Raw genomic sequence first — 7,208 nt, 5'->3', positions numbered from 1 at the left:
TAAAAGATGAATTAAAATGATTTGTAAAGATTTGCATGCCAAGAATATTAGGCTGATCCTCTGCAAGAGAGAGCTTATTTGTGGGAGATCATCTCGCATCAGTATTCACTGCTGTAGTGTAAGTAGAAGTCCATTCTTTATGCTTCCTCTCTAGCACAACAGAAGTGTAACATGTAGGTACTTTTGCATTTTAAGTGTTATCTCCAGTAAGATCAGGAAGGCCCATGGTTTCGTAAGTATCTTCAGACATTGGGAAGTGTATGGAGAGCTGTGTAACTTATTTTATGATGAGAGTATTAGATCCAGATTAGAATCCCAGGACTTGAACCACAACTTCACCAGCCACTCAGTGCCTTAACAAAATTACTAAAGTTTCAGCTGCCTCATCCAAAAATTGAGGATGATAATAATTACTTTACAATGTGGTTATAAAGATTTATTCATTTAGTGAAAATGTTTTTATCAAGCATCTATTTTGTATTGTGATAACCACTTAGGACCTATCAGTTCAATCCTTGTCCTGACATAGTTTAAAGTCGTGGGAGGCATGGACAGTTACACACAAATTATAAAAGGGTAGCAGCTGCTCTGAAGGGACAGCATGCGACGCTGTGGAAGTACACAAGAATGCTACCAATTTGTAAGAAGTGGTGATATCTAAAACAAAGCATAATAAGCAGGAAATTTCTAGGCGAAGGTGGGGAGAAGACAGTCCCAGAACACTGGGAAGATATTTTCCAAGGTCTGGTAAGAACAATAGAGAAATACAGACTACTTTGACAGCAGTTTGCTAGTTAAAAAGTCATTGAGAACATCCACCCAAAACATACTGCTTAGTGGAGCCCTGATGTCTTCAGCTTGTCTTCAGCTATGAACAAAAGCTTAACTGATGACTTAAATAAAAAGTCCACTCAAAAAGAGCTTAGCAATAACAAGTAGTTAGTTGAAAAAAATCATTGATACACTGGAATAACATATCCAAAAATATAATCGCATTTCAGATTCTAAGACAAAAATTCAGAACTTTTTAAAAACATTTCTCACATCATATTGACTTTTGTTGCCCCCAACTCCCTGTAGTCAGATGAACATGGGCCACGCGCATTTGGGGTGTTGCCTTGGCCCAGATACAACTGTACAGGTGGAAGCATAAGTATTGTGTGCCATGAGGATTGTGTTAAGGGGTTTTGTCTCGCAGGGCTTGTATGAGGCAACAGTGAGTTGCGATAATGGGGTGAGGGGCTCAAAGTCTCATTCTATTTTGGGATGCAAGACCTATGCACGGATACTTTGTTTAATTTTGAGTATCAGGCTTTAAGACAGACATTGAGAATTTGGAACCCACTCATAGGACAGAACAAGACTTTTCACTACCAAGAATAGTGACAGAAGTAAGAAACCAGTTTATTTAGAGATGTTCATCCCAAGAATACAGCATCAAAGAGATAATTAGATTACAGAAACTTATAAGTTTCTTTCCCAGTCAAAGATACTATGTGCCTGGTACATTCTGAGAAAATAATTGCAATGTAACTATAATCATGTACAGCAACTAAAAAACCAAAATGTATTCTTATTTCCTGTGGAGATGTGCTATCTTACCAACAGTCACCAGTCGCATGTGCCTACTGAGGACTTGTAATGTAGCTGATCTAATTTGATATGTGCTGCTGATATAAAATACAGACCACACTTAATAACTATATAGACAAATGTTGAATTAATATTGTGATGTACTTAGCTAAATGAAGTATACTGTTAAAACTAATTTCATTTGTCCATTTTATTCCCTAATTTAACTTTTAGAAGCATTAAGATCGCATGTATGATTGGCCAGAAAGCGGTCCATCATTCTCAGCTTGACCCACATTTCCAAAGCACATGTGGTCTTGGCACAGAGCTTCTCCTGGTGTATGCACACTCATTGGAGCCTCCAGGAAATCCAGACCATGGAGTTCAGTAGCCAGGGCCTTATATAAAACCTGACTATAAACAATGACAGGGAACAAACTGTGCTGAACTCAGAAACAAGCCCAAGTACATCAAAAAGTTTTAATTTCCAAAAACAACTGAAATACAACCAAGGAACGCCTTCAAATTGGAATTGAATCCACTTACATATTTCCTAAAACTAGTGAACAACCATATCACACATAGCCAACATTAATTGGATTCGAGTTTTTGCTTGTAACCAAGAACAAAATGTTTACCAACCCCGTGTATTTTGGCTTCTGGCATAGATACTACTTTTATAGCAAAATGAGTACAGTCAGCACTCTTTTCCTCTAAGCAAGCATAAATGGGTGTTGCCTGTTCACAAGTAGAAGAAATGCCACATAAACATCAAGACAACCTGAACGGGTGGGGTAACATTTCCGCATACTGTCAGGCTGCAAAATCAAAGCTTTCAAGTTTGAGGAGCACAGCACTGGAGTCATAAGAACCTGTGTTTGTGTCATTGTTCTTCCCACTGACCACTGTCTAACCCTATACAACTTAGTAATTCTCCCAAAGCTTCAATCTCCTTAACCATAAAGTATACAAAATACCAGCTGATTCACACCTTCTGGGAAGACTTAATAGCTATATGTGCATGCACACATGTGGCACTTGCCATCCTGTATCATCATCATCTTCCTTTCCAATTGGACTGAGCGTCTTAGAGCTAGGGTTGTACCTTCATTCATCACCACTCAACAACTGTTTATTGAGGGCTGTCCATGTGCCAACTCTCATCCTAAATTCTGGAGATGTGGAAAGGGCGAGTTCTTAAAATCTTTCAGTTTATATTCTACTAGAAATCATCAAAAACTAGTTTGCAAGTCAGCATATAATTTCAGTGATAGTAAGTGCTAAGAAGAAAGGAAGAGAAGGGCAAAGGAACTTGTGCAGGTGCAGGGAATGGCGAGGGATGCTATTTTCAGAGAGGAATTCAGGGTAGCTTCTCCAAGCAGAAACTGGACTGAAGTGAGGGAAATAGACGGTAAAGGTCTGAAGGAAGCATATTCCAGGGAAAGGAAGTTGCAAGTACATAGAGAGGATGAGCTTAGTACTTTAAAGAACAGTAGAAAAGTACAGTCATTGAAACAAATTGTGTGGGATAAGAGATGCATCAAACATTTTGGCAATGAAAATCATTGCTGACCTTTATCTGAGCACTTTCGCCTGAATTTGGAGATACAAATGTGAGTGGAGTAGATTAAAGGGAATATAGAAGAGGAGAGTTAGAGATGGACATACTGTTTTGAAGAGCTTTGAAATGAACAGTGGGTCAATAACTAAAATAGAAAATAGTGAAGTGAGCTATGTGTCAATGAGAATGATTCTGCAAAAAAGCAGAAGCTATCAGAGCAGGAAAGAGAAGAATTGGTTTCCAGAAGCCTAATCTTCGAGTGTATGAAAGAAGAGAGAAACCCAAACATGGTCCCTAGCAGCAGCAGGAACTGTTTGTCTAACAGGAAGGTGAATAAAATGTGTGGGTCCTAATGTCAGCGGGCTCATCATTTCAGTAGTGAGTGCTTGGAAGAGGTCAGGTGGCTTCCATTCACTCCAATTCTAAGGCGTGCTAACAGTGAAGAGGTGGTGAAGGAGGCCACAGTTACCATCTTACTTCCTGCCAACAATGCAGAGCCTTTGCAAATGTTGTCAGAAATCTTTGATGATTTCCCTAAAAAGTTTCAGCTGCACCCACAGGAAGAGAACTACCCACTTCTCCTAGAGGTTTAATCCTATCTCTTCTATCTTCTTCCTCTTTCTTATATCTGCTCAGACTTGCTCATGCTTATCAACATTTCAGTTTGGGTCAACAAACATTAAGTGCTTGCTGTGGGGCACACATGTGCAAGTATACCCAAATGGAATTGAACTGCTGGATACAATCATAACTCTGAAGGGGTCATCCTCTTGTATAGATCCTAGAAAAGTAGACAACAGAGTACATTACTGGGGACAAGGGCTTTGATGAGAGTCTGGTCTTAGCCATTTGGAGTGTCACAAAAGAGAATCCTTGACTGGAGTCTCTATGTCCCCAAAATTTCTCTCCAGGCATCTTAGTTTTCTTTCATTTTTAATGCTCTTCTCAGAATCCACTTCTCCAATTAGAAATGATTTCTCCCTGCATTATCTTTTTAAAGGGCACATTGTGGTGTCTCCTCCAGCAGCGCAATCAAGTGTATCCCTTAGGAACAGTGTTGCTGGTATCAGCAATCTGATTCCAGGGCAGAACTATGGCTAAAGGAGAGTTCACGGTTCCCATTGGTCTTTCTCCTCCCAGCTGCCAACATAGGAGAGTACAAGGACTGGGGGACGGGGCTGGGCTGGAATGGACGATGGAGAGATCAGGGTCACGATTCCATCCAGATTCCTCTTGTGCAGTTCTGCAGGGCTCTGCTGAGTGTTCAAGTTTCAGTTCAGATGCCTGAATCAAGCAAAGAACTGGCACTGCTGTCCCCTGGGGAGGCCGTGGGCAAAGTGAACTTGCTGTCTGGCACATTCACTTGAGGGCACACAAGGGCGAGGGTTGTAGGGCTGTTTTTCAGGACAAACTGCCAGCTCCAGCAAGTGAAACAACAGGCCAGAGATTTGCAGTCTTCAAGCTCAGAAAGCATTATAAAAGGCTTGGGTTTGTGTTTTTTCTTAAACACAGCAAACATTTGCTATATTACCTATGGCTGTAATTTTTAAAACATCGCATGGAGAGGTCCACAGAGACCAATGCAATGCCATCCACAACGGCCAGACTGTGTGTGCTACCCACCTCTTGCCCCATGGAAAAGAGACAGTTTTACCTGAATATGTTAAGGAAACCTTTCATTTCCTGCACTTTACTTTTTCTTCTTTTCCCATGCCTTCTCTTACCTGACAACGGAAATGCATCAGAAGAAGCTCGCAGACTTGAAAAGTTAAGGATAAAAGCAATATGAAAACATTCTCTGGGTTCAATTCATTTGTGATTAGAACAAATGTATGGACATTCGGTGCGCTGTCTCTGCTACTATCACAGATTTACTGGCATAATAGCACAGGGCTGGTATCCAAGGCTGATTCCATGCAGTAATTTCTTTACCTTCACAAGAGTAGAACTAGAAACAAAATGCAAGTCCAAATCATTTCACTAAATAAGCCGAGAGTGTGAGGGTGAGCAAGCCTTTCTTTAACGTTACCATTGCTCCTCATGGTCACCCCATCTTAATTTCTGACCCACAGGAATAAGACAGAAATTTCCAACACATCTCAGACCACAACATATTTTAAATGTTAGAAACGTGATTGGACTATCCAATGGACTTGAAAGTATGTATGTAAATTTTGAAATTCCATTTCTATTCTTTTTTAAAACAATATAAATATGGAAAATTTGTCACCCAGACAGAAGTTAAAAACCACTATTTCTATAACATCCAAGAGCTCTATGGTGTCCCAACATTTTGGTCCCTCTAAATATGTAAGAATCTCCATCTAAAAATACCATTTCCCACCAAAGCTTGCCATTTGGTAATTAAATGTATATTTGATTTAATTTCCAAAGAATAAGAATACAAAGTTAAGGTCACATGTTTTTTCATATTCTTTTCTCCAAGAAGCTTTGGTTGGTCTGAAATTTGTGACCTTATCAGGGATACTTACATTTCCCTACCTGTAGCTTGAATAATGGCATTTGTTTTTCTGAGATGTCCTTTTTGTCTGCTACCTCCTAGGTTGGGGAGGTGGAAGGGATTGAGTGTTGAAAATGTTCAGAACTTGGAAATTTAAATTCACATATCTGGCATATTACTGGTATTTCATAAATGACTGTTGAACCAGTGAATGTAGGAATGCATTAAAAGAAAATTTTAAATGTTTCAAGATAACGATTACCTAAAATCATATGAACCTTGTTTTCCTTTAGATAGGATAGAAATTAAAAGTAAAAATAATATAAAGGTAGATTTGTAAGTAATATTCGTAGATCTTAGCCCCATGCCAGACAATGAAGAGCAACCTCTAAGCTACGGAAAATGGTTACAAGGTCATCCCACACATCTTCTTTGGGCTCCTTACAGATATTTCAACATAGACACAAACATTGACTTCTTCATTGTGCTCTATTTTCTTTTCTTGGGGACACATATGAGATCAGGTATGAGACAGACTTTGTCACAATTAAATTTCCAATAAAACTTCAACCTAACTATGGGATTCTCTTCTATAATTGCATGTTCTTCCCCAGTGTACCATAGCTTTCATCCACTGATGCAGTGCAGTCTTGGATAGCCTGACTTAATCTCTGTTTCTTTCAGACAGAGACAGAAGGCCTTAGCTACCTAACTTTCCCGCCAGCACTGTAAAATTCTGGTGTCCATCTCTGGAACATCTAGTCTCTCTGTAGAAGGACATGCATATCATTTTCCCCAACCATTTGACAGAAGCCCTTTGCCCAGTTCCTGCACTGTGTATGAATGAGAAATGAATTAGGTACTCAGCTTGACAAGGTTTAGAATGTATCTGTTGGAAGTACTTAGAATCTCAGTTGTGATTTCTCTACTCAAACTCAGTCTAATCTATGCACAGTTACTGTACCCTGACTTTAGATTGTTTAGCTAGCTGGACAGGAGAACATAAGACTCCATAATGAAAGCAGCTATCAGCTTTCAGCCATGGGTGGAAGGAGCTGTCTTACAAGATGCAACCATCAGCATTGATCATGGCGTTCTTCTGAGCACAAAAGAGATAACATGAGGAGCATCTGGAGTTGGAAAAGCAGGTCATGATGGAGTGTCCGAGCCGCAGATGACTGATGTTCCTGGTCTACTGAAAAGCTCATGAAACCCTTTTACAGTTTTTGGTCACTTCCTAAGCTATGGCTCTCCTGACTTTCCTTTAATATGGTCTTCAGGTCTTCAGCATGTATCCTTAAACTTCTCAGATGCCATGATTATTTATTAAAAACAAAGTCTTATTTAATCTGGTTTAAAATTCCAAATCGTAACTAATGTACTCTTTTTTTCTCACGTCACTTGCATAGGCTGAATTTAAAATGTAAGAGCAGGAAATGAGCACACTCTTTCATGTCTTTCCCTATTCCAGCTCCCACACAGTGAGACGCACATGTATGACTCTGGGGTATCTGTCCAACTTATCTTACTGGGCCTAATTTCTGTGGTGCTCAAGGCTGGTTGTGAGACTGGAGGAGGCAGGGTCCAGTGGGGGTGGTCCTTGCCTCATGGATG

This window comes from Cavia porcellus, unplaced genomic scaffold (genome assembly GCF_034190915.1).
Source record: "Cavia porcellus strain 051 isolate PalLab524CR breed Dunkin Hartley unplaced genomic scaffold, mCavPor4.1 scaffold_9, whole genome shotgun sequence".
Classification (NCBI taxonomy): domain Eukaryota; kingdom Metazoa; phylum Chordata; class Mammalia; order Rodentia; family Caviidae; genus Cavia; species Cavia porcellus.
This window is presented reverse-complemented; position numbering follows the sequence as displayed.